Source organism: Pezoporus flaviventris, unplaced genomic scaffold (genome assembly GCF_033815535.1).
Source record: "Pezoporus flaviventris isolate CSIRO_AGI_PZ_B2104156 unplaced genomic scaffold, CSIRO_AGI_Pfla_v1 ptg000031l, whole genome shotgun sequence".
Taxonomy (NCBI): Eukaryota; Metazoa; Chordata; class Aves; order Psittaciformes; family Psittacidae; genus Pezoporus; species Pezoporus flaviventris.
The window spans coordinates 54,809,549-54,837,027 of NW_026892579.1; the positions used below are offsets into that span (position 1 = coordinate 54,809,549).

The window sequence follows — 27,479 nt, forward strand, 5'->3', positions numbered from 1 at the left end:
CTGTCCCAGTTGAATAGTTTATGTTCATGGCATAGAGGTCTAAGTATTTAAGGATGTACGTAAAACTGTTGCCTAAATAATGTTACTACCCTTTCAGTGCAGAAAAGCCAGAATTTTTGGCTCCACTCTGGCACTACTTTGATGCTTGTAAATACACTTACGCAATTTTGCAGCCCAGAAACAAGCCGTGTCCTGGGCTGCATCACCAGCAGTGTGACCAGCAGGTTGAGGGAGAGGATTCTTCCCCTGTGCTCTGCTCTGGGGAGACCCCCCATGCAGTTCTGCATCCAGCTCTGGGGCCCCAGTGTAAGAAAGATGTAGAGCTCTTGGAGTGAGTCTGGAGCAGGCCAGGAAGATGCTCTGAGGACTGGAGCACCTCTGCTATGGAGACAGGCTGAGAGAGCTGGGCTTGTTCAGCCTGGAGAAGAGAAAGCTCTGGGGAGACCTTAGAGCAGCTTCCAGTGTCAACAAAATCTGGAGAGGGGCTTTTGACAAGGGCCTGTAGGCACAGGACAAGAGGGAATGGCTTTAAACTGACAGAGGGGAGATACTAGATGAGATCTCAGGAAGTTCTTGGTTGTGAGGGTGGTGAGGCCCTGGCACAGGTTGCCCAGAGAAGCTGTGGCTGCCCCATCCCTGGCAGTGTTGAAGGTCAGGTTGGACGGGGCTTGGAGCAACTGGGTCTAGTGGAAGGTGTCCCTGCATCTAGGAGGGGGGTTGGAACTGGATGAGCTTTAAGGTCCCTTCCAACCCAAACCATTTTGTGATTCTGTGATGATCTATGAATTACATACTGGTTTTGTTGCATCAGGACACTTAGAGCAGAGGGTGGAGTTTGCTTGAGTGGTGGTCAGTGGCTCAATTTTTTTTTCCTGCCTTCAGCATTTGTTGTGTGGTCTGATACTTGCGTTGTTGCTCTGAATTTGAAACTGTGTGTATTGCTCTTTTGTTTTTTTTTCTGTAGTCCTTGCAGCTATGGTAGTTGAGTTTCACAATCACTAAACTCATCTGCATTTGTCTTTAGTATTTCTCGTGAGATATAAAAGTGCTACCATTTCTGTTCAATAGATTAAAGGCTCCAGGAGTTGAAGGAGAACTCTGGAAACTCAGCTATAGATGTTTTTGTGGCCGTTAGATACATGGGCTCTCTGGGACTGTTAGGTAATTGGTGTGAGGTTTTTCCTCTCCTCCCAGGGACTTCTTCAACTGAAAAGGGAAAAAAGTCCAAATCAGTGTTAGAGGCAGGAGTTTCAGCCATCAAACCTGAACATATTTTCCTGAGAAAGCTGAATTTACAGGAGAGTGATGAGAAGATGCTAGAATGGAAATACTTCACCCCTGTAAATATGATTTATAATTGTTTCTTAAGAAAAAAAGAAAGGAGAAAAGTCAGGTTGTCTACAGAAAGGAACTCTAGGAATTAACTGTTTCATACACGAATTCATTTGGGAGTGATTATGCTGTATTTCGATGGTGTAAGTAGTGCAATTCACCCTTATCACAATCACTCCTACATTCTCGAGGAAAAGTGTTTTTTCTGATTTGGCTTAACTGGACTCACTCAAAATCTACATGGATGTTTATGGCAGAGCTTTAAATGGATCTAAGGTTTTTCTGATGTGTAACTCTTGTGTTTTAACCTTCAAAAGATCCTTTCTAGTCAGCATTGATACTGGATCTTTTAATCCAAAGTTATAAACCTGTGGAGTGAGCTGTGACCGGGTAGCAAAATGTCCTTGCTTTTTTGTAACACTTCCCCAGAAAATGGGTACTTGTATGTTGAAAAAAATCTCTGCTGCTTATTGATGTGTGTGTATTTAATAATGATACTTTGAAAAATGAAATATTGTAGTCCTTGGGTTGTGCTCTCTACTTTTAGTGCTATGGCAGTACCTAAAGATACTTTTTTAATAAAAGAAACTGATGTTTGTTTTCCTTGATGTACTGGCATGATCTCTGGTGTCGATGGAGAGCTCTACTTTCTAATGAAGCCATTAAGATGCTTCCGATAGTTAGCATCTTCGAAAATCTGGGTTTGCATTTGAATATCAGTTTATCAACAGGCACATTGAGAGAAGAGGCTGCTGGGTTCACTTCGGGAGCCAGGGTGGAGAGGAAGGAGTTATTCTGAAGTGCAGCATAAGTAAAGCTGATCAGCTGATAAATTCTTCAAGGAGCGTGGATTGAGAAACTCCCCCGTGGTTGTGCACATGGAGTAGTAATTAATGTTTCCACCTTGCTCATAGCAGATACTTTATGACGTAGCAATATTGATTATGGCTGACGGAATTGTACCAGGGAAGAACTTCTAAGAACTTCTTCCTCAGATCTCATGTAAATCTCCCTTCTGTTAGTTTAAAGCCATTCCCTCTTGCCCTGTCCCTACAGGCCCTTGTCAAAAGCCGCTCTCCAGCTTTCTTGTTGCCCCATTTAGGCCCTGGAAGCTGCCCTCAGGTCTCCCTGAAGCTATCTCTTCTCCAGGCTGAACAAGCCCAGCTCTTTCAGCCTGTCTTTATAGGAGAGGTGCTTCAGCCCTTGGAGCATCTCTGTGGCCTCCTCTGGACCTGCTCCAACAGCTCCATGTCCTTATGTTAGGGGCTCCAAGGTGCCGTTATGTTGCTCTGTCTTGTTTCATGCTGCAAACTTGTTTTGAAATTTATGAAATTTATAGAATGTTATTTCCCATTAGGCTGTGTAATCAGTCTCTTCATGTAATTTGCAGCTGCATTTCAACTTAAATTCATTAATGTGACTAGTATCATAGGATGCTGATACTAGACTACAGTGAGACCCAAGTGTCAGATTTGTAGCATGTTTTTGTTTTGGGTTTTATTTTTCCTTTGCTTTAATTGAATAACTGCATCTTAATGTGAAAGTTTGTAGGTGAAGCCCCACCCAAGGCTTTATAATACAATACTTGCAGCACTAGACCTTAATAGTCCCCTATCTCTGGGACTTACTTGAAGCACTGTCTTTGGGACTGTGGCACTGAGGAGATGAGCAATGCTGGATGCGATTGTGCACTGCAACACTGCTCCTCCTGCCCGATAAGTCCTGTGTCCTGAGTGAAGCATTCTTTTCTCTTGATATTTGAAAGCAATTCCTGAAGGAATATCTACTATATGTAGTACAGTTACACGAGTGGGTGTATTACTATTGTAATTTGTCAATTCTGGTGTAAATGTCTTTGTAAAACCCTTGTGTCCTCTAAGTCAAGCTAAAAATAGTCAGGGCTTTATTGTTTATGAAGATTTTTATCCTGGGCAAGGTTGTATTTGCTTCCAAGAGATGCACGTGGTATCCATCTGTTTGGTTTTTTTATGTTTTGGCAACATTTGTTTAGGGTATTATACCCTGCTAGGGTCTCTGGAATTGACTGTAATTTCTGCTGGAATGGTTTAAATGACATTTCTGCTCCAAGTGTATTGGATACGCATGTGCCGTGTAAGTACAGCGAATATTCCCCCTTTTTTTTTGCCAATTGCAACTTAAAGAATGACGTAAATCATTGATTTTCTTGTATTTGATATTCTGCTGAGAACATGACCTGATGTTTTTTTGTTCTTGGGAAGGGGGGGAAGTATTGCTTTGAACTTGCAGTGTAGGGCTGGAGGGAGCTGAGTCGTGCTGCTGGGGATGAGTCATGTTGGGGAGCTGAGCGGGTCGTTTCTGGCACGGAGCTCATGAGCAGTTTATGCCTTGCCTCGCACTGCCTATTTGCTTCAAGCAAAATGGGGAATTGCACACAGCCTGAAAGCATGGAGCAATAGAAAAGTTTCCCAGTGGAATTAAAAGAAAAAAAGATGCCAGCACTGGCTCCTACCTATTTCCATTTGGATGCTAAAACCATAAGCTGAAGTTTTAGGGATTTCTGTAATGAAAATTTCAGCTGTTGTTGTGTCTGATGTACAGGTTTCTGTAAGAAATGAGATTTCTTGTTTATCATTTAACTTGATGTTTGGGAGAAAAGCTCTTAGAAGCCCTTTTTCAGCACAGTCTGGCCACGCTACTGCTCACAACTTCTATGTGAAATGCTGAAGAACCTGCTTTAAAAATTGGAATAGCGAAGTATCAAAAAATTGATGGAAGAGAATTTCTTGCAAAGCCCAGAACAATTGCTTTATAACTCTATATTATAGATTGTGTTTTCAGAGGTGCATGAGTTACTTCGAGTTTTTGCCTGTTTCCCTGTGATTGTCCCTTCCCTGGAAGTGGTGTCCCATCCCTGGAAGAGTTCAAGGCCAGGTTGGATGGGTCTTTGAGCAACTCGGTCTAGTGGAAGGTGTCCCTACCTCTGGCAGGGGGGTTGGAACTGGATGAGCTTTAGGGTCCCTTCCAACCCAAACCATTCTGTGATTTTCAGGAGAATATCTCTTCCTAATTTTGTTAATACAGAAGCTTCTGACTCCTTCTGTTTCAAGGACATTTCAAAGACAAACCCCTATGGCTGCAATAGTCTTATCAACAGAAAAAACCCCAAACCTTATTGGTGAGAGTCACTGCAGCCAAAACGTGCATTAGGCAGGATTATGGATACAGTGCACTTTCACAACTGGAAATTCAAGTGGCGGGGCTGAGCTGCAACGCCCCGTGGCGTGCTCCATGAAATTGGTATGTTTTACACCTGGGATTTCTAAAGGCATCACGTGTATCAGGCTGCCAGACTTGTGCCTCCGTGATAGCTTGGAGGCAGACTTCTAATATGCCTCATCTGTCAACAGAAGGCCGGAATGGCTGACGTGTACAGTAACTTTTAGAGAGAAATTAATTACCAGTCTCCTATGAAAGTATAAAACTTTGCATGTAGTTGCATAGAATAGTTTTTGCTTATGATCTGTTAAAGTCTACATTCTGCAGACTTCACTAGCAGATGAGAAGGTAAAGGATGACTTGCTGGGAGAAAAGGGAGTAAACCTAAATGTTTTCTTGAATATAACTCTTCACACCCTTCCTTTGTAAAGGTTTTGTGAAATTACATATAAAGGCTTCAGAAGCGGATAGGTTTAAAAATAATACTGATTCACTGGAATATTAGATGCAAGTACAACAGATTTCTCAATCTGCCAAATGCATGTGCCATCCCAGGGGAATAAAGCGCCTTGCTCACTGGCTTTGTATAGGAAAAGGGATCATGCTATGGGGTTTACAATACCAAGGATAGGTTCTTTCCAGCTCCCTTGCTTCCATTTTGTGTCAGCCAGTGTATCTTACCATCTGAGGATCACAGATGATATCTCAACTGAGCTCGGTAGCATGCAGCAAGTGATTTCATGCCTGCTAGGTTGAAACGCTCTTTTCCTTGTTACTACCCCAGCTTGACTGAGAGTAGCTTCTTCCTCTCGGTTGCTTGGGACTCTCCTTGGCCAGCTAGTTGGAGTGTGCTGCTCCACGGCTTCGGGAGTCATTCGGTGCAGTGGAGAGAGAGAGAGAGGGTGCTCCTGCCGGTAACCTGCTGGAGACAATATAGTTAGTGCATCCCTACTGTGACTCTATTAGGATAATTAGATCCAGCGTGTGTTGTAGTGCAGCAGAACATCACCTTCTAGTAAAGAGCAGCTCAGCAAAGAGTGTTTGCCTTTGCTGGACTTTTTTTTTTTTTTTCCAGTAATCTTTCCAAAAGGAGAACAAAGTCATTTATTCAGAGGCCACGTGTATACCTTTGCTGCTCTATCTGTATCCTGTTCTTGGCAAAATGTTCTGTGTGTTAATACAGTTTATGCCGACTCATCCTCCACCCTGAGTAAAGTACACTCTGCTTGCAGGAATACCCTTTTTACTGCTGTAAGCCGCATGCAATACCTGGCCCGATGGTGCTAAATGCCCCGGGCTGAGCCATGGTATCTCGACAGCCTCTTTGTTCCAATAATCGCGCTTCGCACGCGTGCGTGGACGTGCTCTTGCAGTGTCACCGAACATTTCATTTTGCAGATGACTAAACGGAGTCACAAGCTTTCAGCAGCACGGCCAAGGACTTGCAGCTGCCTGATTTCAGAACTGGGGCTGGATTGCCGGTGTCCTGACTCAACAGTATTTCGCTTTTACTACGCGATTGACCTTTTTCCCTATAGGAAGGGTGGTATAATGCCTAACCTGGGTAAATGCTGTGAGTGTTTACTAGGTTCTTAGCATTAACTTGAATCATTCTCCTTTTCTGACTTGCTCTTAAGAAAATTAATTCACCCGCCAAGATGACAGTCTAAATGACTGCTTTTCAGTGCGTGAAGAAATGGGTTGACTCTTTTATCAGAGCCTAATTAGAATGAGGTTCAAGCTTTCTCTCAGCTTCTTTTTGAACGCTTAAATGTTCATTGAGGAGTGGTTTATTAAAAGTAATAAAGGAGGCATATGCTTACAAAGGGAGGCAATGAAGACCCTGAATTCAGTAAGTTTTCCTCTTCTGAAAGCAAGACCAACTTGTTACCTCAAACAGATGTTTACACAGTTTAATCTCAACCTTGGGGGTCAGGGGCAAAACAACTTATTTTCAAGTTGGTTTCTTAAGTATACTGGAAAAAACATAACAAACAGGAAACCACAGCTCATAACATGAATTTGTGAGGAGCTGGGAGCTGTCAGAGCCTCTGTAGCTTTAACCAGTTATTTCCAGAAACCAGTAAAACTGAAATAATAATTTTTGAGAAACTTGCAGCAATAGCCTTGCACTAGCTTTGGAAAAATGAATGATGTTTATAATGTGTTTACTATCCTTCTTTCCGAGGGATGCTGGTTGTGTAGTGTTTACTAGCTGGAGTTGGGCAGAGCAGCTTCATGTTCCTGAGGCAGGGGATGGACAGGGAGAGGAGGTGCTGTTTGTTCTTGTTCTCGTGTGCCCAGCTGAAGAGAAGCTCTTCGGCAGAGAAGCAAACTTCAGCGGTGTGTTTTCCTAAGCCGCTGTGGTCTGTAGGAGAGAAATTGTTGTTGACATGGTGAATAGCTCATAGCCTGTGTAATTGCTTTAAGGACAAGTGCTGTATGCATCATTGGAGAGAAGCTCTTGTCAGGAGAAGTCTCTGGCTTGTGCCAGCAAGGAAAAAAGCAAATGGGAACTGCTTTCATGCAAGATAATGACAGCTGTTATGTCAGTGATGATCCTGTTTGGTTAAACCTGGGGAAAAGCCTTGGTGATCTTCAGTGTCAGGGTCTTCTTGCCAGCCTAGGGCTTGTGGATGTTGGGCTGTAAGGGTTACACCTATACATAGGTAGTGGAGCTCCTGCGCTAATCATGGAAACTCGCTTTCCATCTTGCTCACTGCCAGTCAAGTCTAGGCAGGTAGCGCTGCTCATCCCTGTGAGAGCCATCTGGCTTGACCACAGACTGCCAATGGTCCTTAACAGCATCCTAGGTCCTAGCTTGCTTGTCTTCCTCCCTGTTTTCTGTACATTTTAATTATTTTCTTTAGACTTTCTTTGCTTTATTAATGCTTTTCAGTCTAAGGCTTGCAGCAGAAGGCTTTTGGTTGCTCTGCAAAAGCAGAAAGTGCTCCTGACCCTGTATTTTTACACATGCTAGAGGTGATTTTCCCCCTCTGCTCTGGTGAGACAGACACCCCTGCAGTCCTGTGTCCAGCTCTGTGGCCCCCAACAAAAGAAGAATGTGGAGCTCTTGGAGCAAGTCCAGAGAAAGCCACAAAGATGCTCCAGTGACTGGAGCAGCTCTGCTATGGAGACAGATTGAGAGAGCTGGGCTTGTTCAGCCTGGAGAAAAGAAGGCTTTGGGGAGACCTTAGAGCAGCTTCCAGTGGAAAGCTGGAGAGGGGCTTTTGACGAGGGCCTGTAGGGACAGGACAAAGGGGAATGGCTTTAAACTGACAGAGGGGAGATTTAGGTGAGCTCTTAGGAAGTAGTTCTTCTCTGTGAGGGTGGTGAGGCCCTGGCACAGGTTGCCCAGAGAAGCTGTGGCTGCCCCATCCCTGGCAGTGTTCAAGGCCAGGTTGGATGGGGCTTGGAGCAGCCTGGTCCAGTGGAAGGTGCCCCTGCCTGTGGCAGGGGGTTGGAACTGGATGATCCTTAAGGTTCCTTCCAACCCAAACAATTCTATGAGATTATGGGTTTATAGTGAAAAATGGCATCAAAGTATCATCTGAGCAGATTTTTGGGGGTAAACTACAGCTGATTACAGTTCTTTTCCTGCCACTGCTTTTTTCTGTATCTCCATCACAGCTCGAGATGTGCTCTTTAATTTAAGCCACTTTGGAAGTTCAAGTTTGTTAAAATGTTGGCTGAAAACCAGTATGTCCAAATAAATAAGTTTTTTAGCCAGCAAAGTCTGTTGCCTTTTCCATAGGCTGTCTTGCTGTAAAACATAGTGAAAGATTTTGGGTGATGTTGTGGCTGTGGAAGAGAGCAGAATTCAGACGCCTAGAAGTATAGAAATGGACATGTCTCAAACCGCAGTGTGCAGGTTTTGCAACTGGTGTGTCAGGAATGCTCGTTATCTATACCCTGTCTCCAGTCAGGTGCAAATTCTATTTATTTAAACTGATTTAGATAAAAAGACCATTGCAGTACATCCACAGGCTTGGTTTTCCAGTTCCCTGTAGACGTGTAGCTAGATTTGGTCTTGAACATAATCTTCAGCCCAGGAGCATGATGTACTGATACCAGACTGCTCGGAAACTTTTGCAAGCGAGGTTAAACTGTTGAAGAACACTTATAGAAAAGTTCAAAAGTATTTTTACTCTTTAAAGGATAGCTGTCACTTTAAGTGGGATGTCTATTTAGGTTAAACTCAGTCTTTATTGAGCTTAAGTATGAAAGTACTGTCTGAAATGTGATCCAGCAGGCCCCTGGATGCTTTACTAAGCTCCTTGGCACACCTCAGCTGCAGCAGAAACCTGTTAAATGAATAGCCTGAGTGGCTAATACTATTTACAGCATATTCTCTTCAGTTTGAAATGCTACTTGAGGATCTTTGCTCTGCTCTTTCAACTTTTCAGCATATAGCATCCTGATGAAGAAATTTCATATGGGTTGCCTGTGCTGCGGTCCGCTTTCTTTGGCATGGATAGAGGTTGGGTACCTTTCCTTTCATCTGAGCCTATTCTTTTTCTAAATAAAGTTTCATGGGTGTTACTGGATTTTTAGAAATATTTTTGGTACCCTGAAAGGTAAATTACTAAACCACCATAGCCTCTGTAATTAGGACCATTAGCAAGAGAAGTAAACAAGTACACAAACACTTTAATGTTGGCCCTCATTTCTTCCATGAGTTTTGGCTGCATTCTTTTTGTGTGAGTAATAATGCATTAATAATGTTAAAAAAAAAAAAAAGCAAACCTTTTTTTCTGTGCATGTGGTTGGCATTCAGAGTTCCTTTCATGTGCCACTGGGCAGGCAGGGTTTCAACAAAGCATTTCTCCTTTAAAAGCCCCTGCTGAAGGGAGCACCTTGCAATCCTGGTTACAGAAACAGCAAGTGAGCAAGAAGAAAAACTATAAAAACCATTATAGGAATACAAGGAGGAATATCTATGGAGGAGAGGATATGGCTTTGATATTTTAATATTTCTCTTTGTGGAGGGGAAATATGAGGGACAATGAAAAGAAGGGATGAGGAAAACTGGACAGATAAAGGTATTGGAAAAGAAGGAAGGTGGCTGGCATGGAAGGCAGAAGGCTAAAGGATAGATATAAGTACTTACGCATGCTAATTAAGTTACTTAATTTTTGTAGAAAAATCTCTTATTGTTCCTTTCCTGGTGGGAAGGGAGGCTTTGGTACAGCGGTGCAGATTTTTGCCCATGCTTGGATGTGTTAGGCAGCTAAATAGGACAGGTTTCTTTTGTGTTTGATTGAGTTGCCAAGTCAGCATTGCATTAATTGCTCAGTTTTGAAAGAATATGGTAATAATACAAATGTCTGTCAGAAAAACAGGGTACTCGGAAAAAGTTTCTAGGCTGCTGCAGTCCCATGCAGGTGGGAGGTAGAAATGTCAATCTTCATGTAGTCTGCTGTCATGCAAGTCTTCAGAGCTGGAGTGGGGAGAAGGGGCTGACGTGACGCCTGTAGCAGCTGACATCTCTGCACATTTTTACCTCTGGAAGTTTTAATCCTTGAGCAAACTGTTATTTTATTGGAAAATGGTGATTCTCTCCAGTTTAGACAAGTTGCTATGTACTTGTGTATAATAGTGGGCCTTGAGTCCTTGGATTTAGCAGCTATATGTGAGTGTTTATCTTCCATTTTGGTTTGTTTGAGGAATGAGAACATGGGAGGATGCCTGTGACCTTGATGATTCACCTGATAAAGCAGTCCTTGTTGTTGGTGTCTTGGTAGGAAGAGTCTCCTCACTTGTGCAATAGTTTGATGTGTCTGTAGTTAATGACGAGCCTCACTGAGACTTTTCCTTGGATAGGAGGCATTATCCTCGAACAAAGGCTGGAATTTCTGGTGGCCTATCTCTGATGTATGAATGGCATTTACTCAAGGTTTTGCGTGGTTTTTGGAATATTTTAGCAAGCTAGTTTCCCAGAGGGTTGGATATGTTTCTTTTGTAGCCTGATGTAGCCTTGCTTTTAGAATTAGGGAATGTAAAGGGTCTACCTGTTTTAATTACCTTTCTGTAAGGTTTCATTAGGACTATGTAGCAAGGCTAAATTGTGGTGTAGGAAGCTGTAGTGAATGAAATCCAAGCCTTACTTCATTACAGGAGGGTCGGAATATATTCATTTATTAATTTAGTTTATGAATTATGAATTGATATAATTTAGCAAGTTTTAGTCCTCTTCAGTTTTTCTTCTTGGTAACATCAAACCACTTGCTCATTTTCTAGTAGCTTCAGCCCTTTTTTATATACTTGATTTTATTAAAGGCCTTACTAGTTATTTAAAAATATAGTTAAATCTTACATAGTTTCAGTACAGCAACTGCTTTGAAAATTGTGACAACGTCCCTTGTCCTGCTTTCAGTCATAGTTTGTACTATTTTAGTTAGTCTTTTGAGTGTTTCAGTTAATAGTGATGGTAGAAGTCCTCTTGGATAAAGCAAGTGTGTTTTAAACAAAATAACATGTGTTGAGGAAGAACTGTGGAATTCTAGGAGCGGTGGAAAGCGTGCAATCCTGATGGCATTGTTTTTCATTTTGTAATAGTTTCTTCTGACTTCACTAGAGACTACAGCGGTGATGTCAGCCAGGATACAGTTTATGTTCTGTCTGTCACCCAAGTGATAGATTGCACTGAGTCTTGCCAGAATCATAAATTGCCTGGGAGATTGTAGTAAGTTGTTGGTGGAATTCTGCAGAGTAGGAGCCAAGACTTGAGAACTTCAGGAGAAGCCTCTTGAAGAGCAATCTGAGAATGAAAATCTTCCTGTTCCCTTTAAGAGTCATGTAGAGTCCCATCTTTGGACATCAGAAGGATGAAACTACTTATTCACACTGTAGTAATTAATACCTCATCACTGCTTCCAGTTGTGATGCTTTCAAAATGTCTCAACAGGTTGCATAATAAGATGATTTTGACCATTGTAACTATAATAAGGCCATAAAACTGTTAATTTTGAAAAAGATCTCAAAGGGAATCAAAAAAGGGGAAAGCAGATGTGATGCCAGCAGTGAATGGCGTTTATTTTGATTTATTTATTGTTTAATAGTTGTAAAAACTGTGAAGACATTGCAAAACAAGCACTGATTTATATGGAGGAAGCTACACTGCATGTGAGAAGAATGCAGTGTCCAAAACATGCCCTCACTGCTGATGGCGTATTTCTTTTTTTATATAGTTTATAAAGTATAGCCAGGAGTATTTTTTCAGTGTAAGGTATTTCAGTGTGACCAACACCGAAGAAGTTATTTCATAATTGTTAAATTTGTAAGAGCCTCTGCTAAGTAGTAAATTACAGTGTGGAGCAGACAACACAAATCACCCGCGAAGTGGTGGATCAGGATGGATGAGGAGGTCTCTAGTAGGCAAACTTTATGGGGAATGAGAGTATTAGCATAGTAAAGAGAGATTTGAGCTATGGAGAGGTAGGAGTAGAGGAGATGATCTCAGATAGCATAAATTTAGCTACTGGACTTAGTGAAACTATAATGGTTTGGGCTGATGGATGGTGCATCCCAAGGAACTACTTCAGGTAGGGATGTGCATAGAGGAAACTTGTACCTCATTGGGAAATGCTGGAAGAGGTAGAAGAGACCTAATAAATAAGAAGTGTGGTGAAATGCTCACATATCAGGAAGTTGGGGTAATGAGAGACCATGGAAGAACTTATTTTGGAGAGTGGATTATTTAAAACCTGAGAATGATGAAGACCCTTCATCATCAGGGTAAGAGTCACTTTGAGGGCAGCCAGCCTGTTCCTTATCCCATGAGTTTTGGAAGCTTGAGATTTCCACTCCAAAACCAGGAGATGCAGCAATAAGGATTTTCCAGGTTACATTGGATCTTGGTGTTGGACCTGGCTGTTTTGGTAGGAGTCGAATTTTCCCTGCAAAAGCACCAAATAATTGCATTTGTCAAGACTTGTGCTCTGAAGCCAAATAAGTCCTATCATCATCTCAAGTAGTATTTTTAAAATAGCAAGCCTGGCATTAAACCATAGAAGGTTTGAACTGTAAAGAAAGTAATACAGTGGGAAAACAAGATGAGGAAAACTAAGAAGATTAAAAGCAAGTATCAGATTTGGGGTAATAAGTATTTAAAAATAATTTTGGTCAGTTTTGAGTATTTGTCTGCAAGAATTTGTGGACTTGGAAGAAAACAGATCAGCTTGCATGGAGTAGCCTTCAAAAATGTTTAAATCTACATTTACAGTATATAAAGGAGGGTGGTGGGCACAGGTTGCCCAGAGAAGCTGTGGCTGCCCCATCCCTGGCAGTGTTCAAGGCCAGGTTGGATGGGGCTTGGAGCAACCTGGTCTAGTGGAAGGTGTCCCTACCCATGGCAGGGGGTTGGAACTGGATGAGCTTTAAAGTCCCTTCCAACCAAATCATTCTGGGATTTTATGGAATGTCTCAAAATAGGCAGTTGCATTAGTATGGTGGCAGGGGCTTTGTTGCCTCCTTCAGCAAAGCACTTGAAAACAAGACTCCAGGACCTGTCCTGCTTTTGGGGTGTGCAAGATGAATTCATAGAAATTTCCACTCTTACATCTGCTTCCTGTGAATTATATTTTTCTGCTGTTAAAGAACATATATTAAAAAAAAAGCTGTGAGGAAGGGGAAATGCCAAACCAACGAAATAATTCAAAAAAGCTTCTGCTTTAGTGTCCATAGCTGATAGGCTAAGAAAGTTGGGGCTGTTCAGTCTGGAGAAGAGAAGGCTGCGTGGAGACCTCATAGCAGCCTTCCAGTATCTGAAGGGGGCCTATAGGTATGCTGGGGAGGGACTGTTCATTAGTGACAGGACAAGGGGTAACGGGTTAAAACTTAAACAGGGGAAGTTTAGATTGGATATAAGGAGGAAATTCTTTCCTGTTAGTGTGGTGAGGCACTGAAGTGGGTTGCCCAGGGAGGTTGTGAATGCTCCATCCCTGGTGGTGTTCAAGGCCAGGTTGGACGAAGCCTTGGGTGATACGGTTTAGTGTGAGGTGTCCCTGCCCATGGCAGGGGGGTTGGAACTAGATGATCTTAAGGTCCTTTCCAGCCCTAACTATTCTGTCATTCTATGAAAAGTCCTGTTGGTCCCTTTCTTCAACTGGTGTAACACCTCCAATTGGAGGCATGCAAAAATCCCCTTATTTTTTACTGAGAAATATCTCCAGCCAATATACATGTCCCAGAGAGGAAACTGGGATTTAATTCTGCGCTGTCAACTTCCTGCAATGTGTCTGAACTTCTGCAGCTCCGGCCTGCTGCGTAACCCAGATCTTTTCAGCTTGTTTGTGCTGACCAGACAAAAGAAGGCTCAGTTGCCTTCTTGCTTTCAGAATAAAGATGAGATGCACTGAAAAATGAGCAGCCAGCCAAGATTTTGAAATTAAAAAAAAAAAAAAAGAGGAATAGGAAGCCGGTAAAGGGAATAAATTCAGATGTTATGAATGCTTTTAATTACTACTTCATTGCGATCTCTCTGTAACATTTCCTTTGACTGATTCAGCACTCCCAAAAAACTGATCTGGCTTCCAGCTAAAGGCTGAAATCCGTCTGCTGCTTGTATTCAGACCTGAAGGATTCTGGAAAGGAAAAAAATCTCCAGAAAGTGAAATGGCTGCTTGGTGGTTTGCTGATTTGACCAGCAAAATGGGGGTGGTGTTGCCCAACCATCTTGCACGTCCTGAGGATCATGAGGGCTGCACACATCAGTAGATACCAGAGCTGATCCTGGACTTGTTGTCTCTTGGTTGTCCTGTGTGATGCTGAGCACTAAACATATAAATATTTCGTGCTTCAGTGATGAGTACTTCACTGTCAATATCATCAAGTGGCTTTGAAAACTGCTTTTAAAAGCAGTTAAATTTTCAAGCTTTCCTACTCAAATCTCAAACACCTGCTTCAGCTACAGCTACTACCCTGCTTAAAAAGTTCCATAAGGATATTATCTGTGGAGCCCCACAACAATCTAAAGGCTGCCAAATGCTGTTCTTGTTGGTAATAAAGTAATGAAGACTTCAAGAGTTGGGCTTGTGCAAACCTTATGAAGTTTAACAAGTCCAAGCACAAGGTCCTGCACATGGGTTGGGGAAGTCCCAAGCACAAATACAGGTTGAGGGAGACTGGATTTAGAGCAGCCCTGAGGAGAAGAAGTTGGGGGGTGTTGGTTGATGAGAAGCTCCCCATGGCCCAGAAACCAACTGTGTCCTGGGCTGCATCACCAGCAATGTGACCTGTGACCAACAGGTTGAGTGAAGGGATTCTTCTCCTCTGCTCTGCTCCAGTGACCCCCCCCCGCAGTCCTGCATCCAGCTCTGGGGCCCCAACATAAAGAGGATGTGGAGCTGTTGGAGTGAGTCCAGATGAGGCCAGGAAGATGCTCTGAGGACTGGAGCAGCTCTGCTATGGAGACAGGCTGAGAGAGCTGGGCTTGTTCAGTCTGGAGAAGACTCCAGGAAGATCTTGGAGCAGCTTCCAGTGCTCTTGGGGTTGCCAAGAAATCTGGAGAGGGGCTTTTGACAAGGGCCTGTAGAAATAGGACAAGGGGGAATGGCTTTAACCTGACAGAGGGGAGATTGAGGTGAGATCTTGGGCAGAAGTTCTTCCCTGTCAGGGTGGTGAGGCCCTGGCACAGGCTGCCCAGAGAAGCTGTGGCTGCCCCATCCCTGGCAGTGTTCAAGGCCAGGTTGGATGGGGCTTGGAGCAACCTGGTCTAGTGGAAGGTGTCCCTGCCCATGGCAGGTATGTTGGAACTGGATGAGCTTCAAGGTTCTTTCAGCCCAAGCCGTTCCTGCTTCTGTGATTCTAGCATAGCACTACTTCTGGTGTATTGGAAGAAAAGGAGTGTTAATCGCAGGCTGTTGCTCATCCCTTTCAAAATAAAATGAAATAGAGTTTTTACTAAGAATGCTGCTTAAAAGGAATTAATATTCCAGCAGAAAGATACCCTATAAATATCTAGTGAGAAAATTTTGTGAAATAGTTACAATTTTTGTGTAATTCTTTGACAAAAACGAACACTTAGAGCAAGATTAAGAGTTAAAAAGAGGCAGGATGTATTTGCAGAAGGTCACATAACCTTAACAAACTTGTTTAACTTGTGTGAGGAAATAAGAAAACCACGGTAAAAGTCTAGAAATAATTGGCTTTAATCTTCAGAAGGCTTCAAATTGTAACCTAATTCTTACATTGGTGTGATATGCTCAACTGGTTTTAAGAAAGCTCGTTTCTGAGGGATCTGGATGACTGATAACGAGCAGCGAATAGGGAAACCATTACCACTGCAGCATGCACTACAAAAGGAGGAATTGAGAGATGTTTTAAGCGCCTGAAATGTGAGGTTGTAACCAGTTGTCACAAAACCTCCCTTGACAAAATAAGGGTTTAGATGAGTCTGAACCCCATGGTGCGAAGCAGCACAGTGTCAAAGTCATGTAATCTGTATCAAAAAGTACCGGTGCTGGAACTCCCAGCCCCATGAACCCCGAGTTATGTGATGCTATTCCAGCACCCGGGTGAGGATAAAAAAGGTGAAAAAAGCCAAAGAGATAAATGTCTCTCTCTGATAATCTGTGTCGAGTAACTCTTGGCATCCAATGTTTCTTCTCTCTGCTTTCTCAGTGTTGCAGAATTTTTGATCCACTGCTTGGTTTGCAGGACAGATCCTGCTTTGTGTTTAAAGCAGTCAGGATTATGCTGAGCACAGCTCATTAGGCTAGGGAGGTCAGATGGGCACTGGAAGAGCAGGTACTGGGTGGATGTTGTAAGGTGCCTGAGGGTGGAGACACCCCTGGGGATGCTGCTGCTTTCACCCAGCTCCCTGCTGTGCTCCGTGCTGGTTTGAAGGAAAACAGTTTTTCTGTATGTCTTTTTGACACTGCTTTAGCACATTCCTGTAGCTTGAGTGGTAGCATCTTTTCCTGATATCAGGCTTTCTCTGACCTCATTGGAGGATGAGCTTGCTTTCTTGGAGAGCTTTTGTTCCAGAATAGGAAGCTTGTGTTGCTAGGGAGTTGGCATTTATGTGGGGCTTGAACAGCTATAGTTTTCTGAGCTCCTGAAAATTTTACTCTGCAAAACCTGCTCTTGCATTTGAGGGATGAGCCTGACTGCTGACTGGTGTTTTACAAGACCCCTTGATGAGTAGAAATGAACTTTTTGTCATTTCCAGGAGACTAACTCTCCTTTAATAGCAGCTCCATCTGCATATGATATCTATGCACGTACGTAAATGCCTGTGTTGAGTCAGAGTGATGAAAATAATGGAGCCAGAAAATCCCCTCCTTCAAAATGGGGAAAAAAGAGTATTTCCCGAGCTTCTGCAGCTTCTATTCATAGGGGTCTGGCTGCTCTGCTCCAAAGCAGGAATCAATTAGAAATGCCTCTGACACTGTCTTCTGGAGCTGTGTCTTGAGGGATACCAGCCTCATAAATCGGTTTGTAGCCCAGTTGCCTGAACCCAGCCAAGGAGGAAGGTTGAGCGTGTGTTTGTGGCTCTTGCTGGTAATTATAACCCAGAGGAGCACGAGGACGGAGGAATGCTTCTGGAGGCACGTGGAGCCTCAGCATCTCCTGCTGTAGGGATGGTGCTATAGTCCACACCTTATTTAAAAGAAATACAAATGACCTAGTTTATGAAGTGTATGGTCTCATCATGGCTCTCTGGGACCATCTTCGTTCTCTATTCCTCATCTGGACTGGGCTGGGAATCCATTAGGAAGAGCGTAATGTTGGATATAACCATCCCAAATCAATACTTCACAGGTATGTGCCCCTCACCCTGAGAATTTACAGGCTTGTCCCATGAACAAAGGAGATGAGGAGGGTTGAAGTAAGGATGGGAAGAGGTACACTTCTGTTTTGGCTATCTGTGCTGGCCTCCCTCTCCATTTGCCTCATCTCAGCCCCTTTGTTCCCTTCTGCTGAAGACCAGGAGATGTGGAATCTGGTGTGCCGGGGGATTTTGGGGGTGGTGGGAGAGGGCTAGGTTGTGCTGGAGATGCTGCAGGAACCTTAACATTGCTGTGAGCTCTGCTTTTGAGCATGCTGAATCTTGCTCCTTTATTCCTTTAGCCTTATTTCTCTACCAGCTTATACCAAAAATAGATGATGCTGGGAACGTTGGAACTGTGCACGTTTATCCTCTCCAAATCGCCATATATGCCCCTCCGAAGCTGACATTTACTTTTAGGAGTTATTCCACTTTTCTTCATGCCAACGACAAACCCTTAATTGTTTGGTGAGCTTGTGTTTCTAATTGTCTGTATGGGTCAGCAGCATGTGGTAGAGCCTTTAAAGTATTGTTTCAAAATAGTGATCCCTTTGGGAAAAGTCTGTTTTTCTCTGTTCTGCAATGGATCTCTCTCTCTCGCAAAGGCTTAGTTTACATAATATCTGAGTGCTAATGTAGAGGCCTTTTGTAAATACACTAAGATGCTTACTAAGCTGGTTGCCTGCTTGTCTACATAACAAAGCCGAGAGTTATGTAGTGGGTGTAGAGAAAGGGTGTGACATGTACTTTAACCTATTAGGCTTGCTAAATCTGGGGAAAAGGGCTTTTGCTTTATTAATTGGGATGGTTATCTGTGTGCTGGAGTTGTCTCCATGTACGAAACATGGAGTGTTTTGCCGGAGCATGGTCTGTGTTGAAGCAAGGTTTTCTCATCTAAATAAATACAGTTTTAATGGTCTTTTTGGCTTTCGGAAAAGCTAGTGCCGAAGTCTTTAAGGTTTGGGTTGTTTTTTTTTGACATTGCTCTGTGCCCGTTTGCATTATTCCTCAGTATTTGATTTTAAGCGTTTGCTTTCTCAATTTTGTTTTTGATGGTTTTATTTTATTTTTAAACCCCAAATGAGAAGCAGAGAAACTGTAAACCACTGAAAACTTTATGGTGTATCCTCATAGAGAGTAACAATATGCGGCAGTAAGTGAGCAAATTGCACAGGGAGAGGGACATCTACAAAACTCATTTTGCTCATATTGACTTGAGACCTTGTGGTAGGTATTTACCTTTAGCTTCTGACTCATAGTGCAAGGCTTTCTTTTTGGTAGCATAATTTGGTGTAAAATAACAACCTTTCAAATACGACTGCTAGCTTTCCCACTTCAACTCTTCCTCATGTTTTAACTCTGTCTGAGTAATTTCATAGAGGCAAAGCCCGAGTAAAAGTAATTTATTGCTGAAGATTATGGGAAATTAAATCAAGGGTAGCTGCAGAGATGAGGCTTCCAAAATTAAACTCTCCAGTTGCTGAGTCAATTAGGAGGTTGGGGGGTAATTGCTGGAGGTCCTGGCATTTCAAAGGAAGAGCCAGTTTGTTTTGCTGGATGATATTGAGCTAAAAACCACTTACTGACCAAATTGAGCTGCTTGCTGTGCTGTATTTCTATGTAAGAACCATCATGTGTTCGGTTGGGTTTTTAAAGGATGGGCGGTCTCGTTTTACCTGCTAAACCACTTCTCCTTGTGGCCTTGGGGCTAAGCTTGGTATTTTTCAAGTGGATTTGTTCAATGATTTTCAAGACAGAAATATATATTGTGGTGTCCTGTACCCGAGTGCAGTTCTGCTGGTGTCTTTCCCTATAAATATGGTTCTGTAAAGGTGTGTGTAAGTAATAAACTCACTTCTGGTTTATGTTAACGTGTGAGATCTCTTTGTTAGAACATGATTTTAAATATTCTATTTCCTAGTAACACAGACTTTACTGGCATGCTGTAAGAAGAAACAAAATTAAAGTAAGTAAAACAACAAAAATAAGGAGATGTGATAAATGTATTTAATGTACCTGGTACAGTAATGAAATAGTCTAATTGCAGAGGCTTTGTTCCAGAGCACAAGTTATGTTGACATTTAGCTCCCAGGTGACTTTACAAGGCAGGCAGTTAAGAAAAAATAAAACTGACTTGCAAGCTGAGCAGATTTGACATTAGTAATTTTGAACATAAGGTTGCATATTATATTTCTTTTTCTTTCTATACTGGAGAAAGAGTCATAAGGATTTTTCTCAAGGAAACTCGGTGATCTTTTTTCTTATTGTTGCACTGAGGACTTGGCACCGTGAGTGTTCTTCATAACCACATAAAATGCTCTTGCCATGGAGAGGAAAGGATCTGTTACTACATATACAATGAAGCAAGAAATTATCTCTTCACCAAAGTGATTCCCATCAATCAGACGAGGGGGAGAAAGAAGTGTGCTGGCATGATGGGAGCTGCAGATGTATTTGGGCTTCAGGATATCGTGGTGTTGTGATGTATGATGAGAAAGCGTAGCTTAGAAATGGGAGGAATAAGAGACTGTTGTGAGGCTTTAAAGCCATGATAGCCGTTTGCCGGCATGGTTTCTGTCGAAGCCCTGCAGCTGCTGGCACAGCACTGCAATTTTGCATGTGACTTGTTCAGCCAAGACTTTTTTTTTCCTTCTTTTCTATAAGTGAAATAATTTAAAACAGTATTTCATGCCCTTGAATGTTTGTTCCGTCAGAAATGAGCTTATTTTCCATTAAGCCATTTGATCTATTATGTATTAGAAAAACATACCATACTGCTCTGTAGAACCGGTCTGCCGTTTTACAAGGTTTTTCTTCCTTCTAGTGTCATTCCTTTTCCATATGCTGATAAACTGGCAATTGTAACTTCTGCTATAGTTAAATTGGGCTGAGGTTTACTTTTATTTGCATGCTTTAGCCATAATAGTAAGATAGTATACGAGAAGTAGATGGGCATAGCATTTTTATTCTCGAATAGCCTTGGTGGCTATGTCCTTTTATTTTGTGAAATGATTTTGCTGTGGTTTCTATTTCTTGTTTCTTTGCTCAATGGCTCGGTTTTTGGGAAGACCAGTACATGTTGTGGTCCACAATCTAAGAGGCTCTCCTGCAGCCTGTGGCACCAGTGGTGGGGCTGGTCCATACTGACTTAGCTTAAAGCCTCTGCTTTGTTGAGGCAAGGTCAGTATTTTGGATCTTAGCATTGTCCCTAGTCTGGGAGTATCTCCTTGACATGTAACTTTGAGGTAGGACCTCAGTAGTCTACAAAAGGACTCTTAAAGTTTTCAGTGGCATAAGACAACCTGTTGAGGCTGTGATGGGCTAATGGTGTGTGATGCATTGGGGGCAAAATATTGGATGGCTGGTTATGAATGTGAAAGTGCAATTCTGCAAAAATAGAAAGTATAAGCAGCAGACTGAAATGGTGCAACTGGGAGAGCAGTCATGGCTTTGTTATCCTTTGGAGTTATATGGCCTTTTATGTGTGTGTTTCCTTGTTTTAAGTGAAATGTGTTTGTTACTGGTATTTTCCAGTGACTAGTTGTAGGGGTTTAAGTGTTTAAAGGGAAAGGATGAAAATACTGAATTTAGGTTGAGATGAGACTTACAGATTGCTTCTCCTTTATCATCTAAAAAGGCAATTGAGTGTATGATGAAGAGAATTTAATGTATATGAATAACTAGAAGAAGTCAGGCTAGAGAAGGTTCAGAGAAGGGCCACAAAGATGATCCAAGGATTGGGCAGCCGTTTGAGGAAAGCCCTGAAAGAGCTGGGCTTGTTCAGCCTAGAGAAAAGAAGGCTCAGGAGAGACCTTGTCCCCATGTTCCTGTATTTAAAGGGCGGATAGAAAGAAAACAGAGACTCCCTTTTTACAAGGAATCACATGAAAAAGACATGGGGTGATGGGCACAAGTTGCTCCTGGGGAGGTTCTGGTTGGATGCAAGAGGAAAATTTTTCACCATGAGAACAACCAGCCATTGGAATAATCTCCCTAGGGAAGTGGTGGACTTCTTAGTGTTGGACACTGTTAAGATCTGGCTGGGAAGGGTGCTGGGCCATCTACTCTAGGTCATGCTTTGCCTAGAATAGTTGGACGAGATGATCATTGAGGTCCCTTCCTATCTGATGTTCTGTGATTATATGACTAAGTCCTGAGGAAAGGATGAACTCAGAAATTTAGCATGTGTGTGGAAAATTTCAGGGTGTATTCTCATAGTGGGGAATCATTGCCTTCACCCCTGAGCTCCTTTGTTAGTTGTGACAGCCAGAATCTCAGCAGAGAGGCTGCTGGTAGCAGTGATCCTGGTTTCTCCCCTTCTGTCATTTGTTATAGCAACCTCAGACTGCTTCTCTTGCTTCTCTTCTACGTGACTACACGTAGTTGACCACAGAATACATCTACATAGAATTAAGTGAAAGGAGAAATTAGTGAGTGTTCCTGCTGTTGTCTTGCTTTTTCAGTTTTACAGTTCCATTAGATCTGCATTACTACATGTCTCTGTTAAACAGACCTGCTAGGTTGATATCATATTCTTTTATAGATACAGTCTTTGAACAAGCCTAGGATTACTCATGATGTCAGATTGCATTTCATTATACTTAGTATATACTTTTTTCTGCTCGCTGCAACACAAAAAGGCAGAAAAGGGTCGAGTTGAAGCATTCAGCAATCTGGAGTTATTTATATATTTGGAATGCAGAAGAATGCAATCATAAAATATTAATACTGCTTTATAAAATTACACACCCCCCCCCCCCCCCCCGCAGTGGGTTTAAAGCCCGATGGAGCAATCACGGTGTTCAGGCAGCTCCGGTTTGTTGGGAGCTGCTCTAGGCCAGAATTGCTTCTGCTTGCTTTTACTGTTTAGCACTAAACAAATATTTGTGCTAGCGTTTATCTTTGTATTAGAAAATTCACCGTAGTTCTGTATCATCAGTAATAGTGCTTTTAAGTAGATTATGTTATTAGTGTTTACCTAGCATATTTGTCCTAGAGAATTGGTTCTAGCTTGGGTAGCCTTTGGAGCAGTGTGCTGCTTGGCATCTCGTCCTTCTGACTTTAGAGACTCCAACACAAGTGCCAAGCTTGTCATGGAAACGGGTGCTTGCTCAAGGTACGGGGCTTCCCGTTTTATTCGGAGGAGGAGGAAGAGAGGCTGAATGGACTGTGGGCCCTTTTCTTCCAAGAAATGGTAACAAGTAAGCTTTGTTGGGTTTTCTTTACCAGCTTTTTTAAAGGAGGAGAAGGCACTTTCAGCACAAAATCATTAAGGGACAAATAATCTTCAGCATCTGCCGTGGCTCTTTAAGGAGAAGACCTGTTAGGACTGGGAGTCCCAGGAGTTCAGGAGTCCAGAATCCCCAGGTTCTGATAAATGGTGTAATTCTTTGCTCCATGCCAGAACTATTGGAAGCATAATATTAAAAAAATAATAATTTCCATATAGTAATCTATGCTTCGCATCCAGTCCTTCTTTCCCCTTTCCCCGGCTCTTGGAGGGAGTTGTTCTCAGCTCTTGGAAGGGTCTGTTTAGGGACAGATCATTGAAATGGAAGAACTTGCCAAGTAGGGAGGGTCAGGTTCAGACTGAGTTCCTCCATTAGAGCCCTTATTTTATATTCAGAAGATTTGTAAGCTTTTTCTTGTGCTCAGAACCTAAAGTGACAAGGATTCATACCTGTGCTTGTCTGCACAGAGAAAAAAATTGCAAGTTCTTGCTTAGAAAAGACTAGTGTGTTGCAAACAGCTTGGAATTGCTGTTTTAGGGGTCAGCTTGGATGGTCTTACAGGCTGTTCGTGTCACAGGAAGGTTTAAGATTTGGAAGCTGGAAGCCACTGTTTGCAAGATAGTGACATTTAGTCTTCTGCTTACCTGTATGGCCCTCCTGGAGACTGGAAATGCAACATCAGAATAGCTCAGAGGTCAGCAAAAATCCCTTTGAATCTTAATATATTCATGCTGTATTTTTCTATAATTTATATTTTTACATATTATTAATTCAGAAATTCTAAATCTTTAGCATATTTTCCTTCCTCTCTTATACAGCATGAAGATGACACACCCAAAAGGCTTTATGTGAATGGGAAGGGAAATGCCTGTTTCACCAGCTTTGTGGAATAGTAGCACTTTCTTTTGGAAAAATGTGTCTTGAGCACAGCAGCAACCTCCAGCAGCACTTCTTGTCCTTGGAAGTCAGCTGCTGGTGTTTGCTGCTGGGGGTGTGAGATAACCTGGGCTGCGGAGGACTGGACCTGAGGCTTGTCCAGTCCCCTGTGGCCATGTATTTAGCATAGAGAAGGGCCAAACTTGATATATGAATTAAGCAAAACAGTTTAAGGGCAGGAAGCTCAATGAATGGTTATTGAAAATTATATATTAATTGGAAAATAAATTTGCTGCAGTCATCTGAACCCTGAACACCTCACAGCTAAGAGAATGCAGTATGCCAAGAAGAGCTGAAGAATCACAGAATCATCAAATCACAGAATGGTTTGGATAGGAAGGGAACTTAAAGCTCATCCAGTTCCAACCCCTGCCACGGGCCGGGACACCTTCCACTAGACCAGGTTGCTCCAAGCCCTGTCCAACTTGGCCTTGAACACTGCCAGTGATGGGGCAGCCACAGCTTCTCTGGGCAACCTGTGCCAGGGCCTCACCACCCTCACAGGGAAGGGCTTCTTCCTAAGATCTCATCTAATAGCTCCCCTCTGTCAGTTTAAATCCTCTGTTGTACAAAGAACATGGCAAGGCAAAACATTCATCTTGGGTAGGTTTTTCATTGCAAGAATGCAACAGGCATTGCTGCATGGTCCTGGGCAGGTGGTGGATTCTGCCACACATACCCCACTCCTTAGTGGTGAAGGAGAAGCATCTCCACTACTCAGCTTCAGATCTGCTGGTCCAATAAATTGGTCAGGTCTTTTACACAAAATTAACTTTTCATCTCACCCTGCATGCAGAATCCCTAAATACTCCTGAAAACATACTTTGGTAGGGGACAGCACTTTCCAGTAGACTATGAATGTTATAACTCAAATTGATTCTTTTTCCCCACATGCAGAAGGTTCATAAACTGGGAAGCTTTAATGGGGTTGCTTCAGTGAATTTTGCTGCACACAAATATTAGCATTACAAAATCTCAAGCTCATGTTTCTCAGTGCATTTGTTAGATGTTATTTCTTACTGATGTCAATTTGTTGTTATCTGTGAAATTAAAAAAGTTCTTAGTTTCTGACCTCTGCTTCCATAAGAGAGGTCTCTATCTTTGCTTACTCTTAGCTTCATTTTCACATAATTAATGAAATATCCATTTAAGCCTGGTGCAAATATCCTTTGTCATCAGTTGACTAAAGTTCTTGGCTACAGTTACCTCTGCCAGGACAGTTAACAAGTTACAGGTGTTTGTGTTGGGTTGTCCTGGGTTTGGCTGGGATAGAGTTAATTTTCTTCCTAGTAACTGGTACAGTGCTGTGTTTTGGCTTTAGTCTGAGAATAATGCTGATAACACACCGATGTTTTAGTTGTGGTTAAGTAGTGATTACTCTAAATCAAGGACTTTTCTGTTTCCCAGGTTCATGCCAGTAAGCAGGTGCTCAAGAAGCTAGGAGGGAGCACAGCCAGTAGAGTTGACCCGAACTAGCCAAAGGGGTATTCCATACCACAGAGTGTCAGGCTCAGTATAATAACTGGAGGGTTTGGCCGGAAGCCACCAATAATGCTTGGGGACGTGTTGGGCATTGGTCAACAGGTGGTGAGCAATTGTATTGTGCATCGCTTGTCTGTCTTTATTCCTTTCTTTCTTTTTTTCCTTTTCATTATTATTGTTATTATTATCTTTTATTTTATATCATAGGTTCAGAGAATGGCTTGGGTTGGAAGAGACCTTAAGGCTCATCCAGTTCCAACCCCTGCCACAGGCAGGGACACCTTCCACTAGACCAGGTTGCTCCAAGCCCCATCCAGCCTGGCCTTGAACACTGCCAGGGATGGGGCAGCCACAGCTTCTCTGGGCAACCTGTGCCAGGGCCTCACCACCCTCACAGGGAAGAACTTCTTCCTTAGATCTCATCTTAATCTCCCCTCTGTCAGTTTAAAGCCATTCCCCATTGTCCTGTCCCTACAGGCCCATTTCAGTTATTAAACTGTTCTTATCTCAACCCACGGGTTTTACCTTTTTTCTGTTCTCTTCCCCATCCCACTGGGAAGGGGTAAGAGTGAATGAGTGGCTCCATGGTACTTGGTTGCCACCTGGGCCGAAACCATGACATGGGTCCATGGTTTGCAAGCTTTGCATTACAACCATGTGTCCCCTATGTATCCTTATCCTCTTCTTCCAAGTAACAAAGTGACAGAACAAGAGGTGAGGTAATGGCCTCAAGCTGCACAGGGGAAGTTTAGACTCTATATTAGGAAAAATTTCTTCACAGAGTGTGATCAGGCATTGGAACAGGCTGCCCAAGGAAGCAGTGGAATCAGCATCCCTGGAAATATTCAAAAAATGTGTGGATGAGGCTTTCAGTGACATGGTTTAGTGGTGTACTTGGCAGTGCTGGGGTAATAGTTTAACTTGATGATCTTAAAGGTCTTTTCCAACCTATTTGATTCTATGATTCTGTGTATGTCCATTATCCAGCGTGTATGTCCATTATCCGGTGTGTATGTCCATTATCCAGTGTGTATGTCCCTTATCTCAGTTTGTCTGATACAGTTGCATGTTTTTGGAGAGTCAAACTTGTATATCCTTTTCCAAATCCCAAGCATGTAAAGGTGAAGCCAGACTATGTTTTTTATATGTTAAAAGAGTTTTAGCATTCTTATTAGGCAAACTGGAAAAGATAACATCATCTCCCAATCTGTTATTTCCTATGCTGGGAATTAAGAGAAGAAACTACTGTTTCTCTAATCACATCCATAGGGACTAAAATCAGCACAGGGGAGGTTTGTGAGCTGTTTCCCATCTCTTTTCCTTAGAGGATAAAGTCCTGCTCCTGCAGAGCCAAGAGAGCTTTAAGAGGAAGTCTCAGATATTTGCCAGATGGACAGGATCTCAATCCTCTTTTTTAGTAAATAGCATTTATTTGCCTGAACCTAGCTTCTGGATTTTGATGTATTTTGTCTGGCCCACCCTCCAGTGGGTTTTGCCTTTGGATTCCTATGGATGATCTCCACATAGCCCCACTATGTGGGAGAAAATGTGTCAGGTTCATTATTATGGTATTTCTTCAAGGTGAATTTAGCTGCTTCCCCAGCTTTGCCTACACAGTTGGATAGCTTCGCAGTTGATCAACTGGATCATCACATTCCTACATGGAAAATCAACTTGAAGATCACATTCCTACATGAAAAAAATATTTTCCTGTAATTTGCTCGTTTCAGGAAATGACTACATTTTGTGTATAACCAAATCCTCCTACCTGATGCTTTTTTTCTTCCTGTGAGCAGATATTTGTAAGCATGTTAAAGCTTGCTACCACTTGATCAACTTTAAAATACTTATTTATATTCGAGCACTCTTAAGGCATATTAAGTTCAATTTCTGTCTGCTGGGGCAGTCTCTGATCTCTGGTTTCTCCATGTTTTTACCCTTTATATTGCGCATCCTTAAGGACTGTGAAATAAAGCTTCAGAGGGGAGTGATGTGAGCTTGGAGATCAAGACTTGGGTTAGGACCACAAGGGTCTCTCCTAGATGCCAAGAGCATCAAGTTTGTGGAGGACTTTTGGCTAATTTCTGTGCATTTTGGGATCTTCTGGTGAGAGCTAAGGGGAAGAGAAAGGCCAGTTGCTGCTGCTGAGCTGCACAGTGCTGTGGGTTACATTGAAAAGTGAGGAGACCACCCTAAAATATAAAACCACCTGACATGGAGAGTTGGTGGCCTCTGGGACTGGGTGTTTTGTGTTTAAGAGAGTGTGAATTTTTAACAGGTAGATGTAGTGAAAACTTCAGAAGAGGAGGGTGTGTGTTGGCAACAGGCAGATAACTGAGGGCTGGGAAGGGAGAAACGCACATTGCATTTTTTTCCAGCACCTTGAATCTTTTTATATGTCTGAGGCCTGGACTAATTCGCTGATGCTGTATTGAACCCTTCTAGGAGAACTAAAGCCAGTAAATCCTTTTCCTGGAGGTGCTATCAATATTATGCTGATACCTGTGGGCTTGTACCTTTATCAGCAA

General features: G+C 42.5%; 1 protein-coding gene across 1 annotated transcript in view; it reads left to right on the plus strand.

Moving 5' to 3' along the window:
* The window catches only part of PNOC (prepronociceptin), a 116,061-nt gene extending 88,796 nt beyond the window's left edge, over window positions 1-27,265 (plus strand). The window contains exon 3 of the transcript XR_009744652.1: window positions 27,255-27,265. The gene's annotated coding sequence lies outside the window, so the exon portion shown is untranslated. The remainder of the gene's footprint in view (window positions 1-27,254) is intronic.
* Window positions 27,266-27,479: the final 214 nt, after the last annotated feature.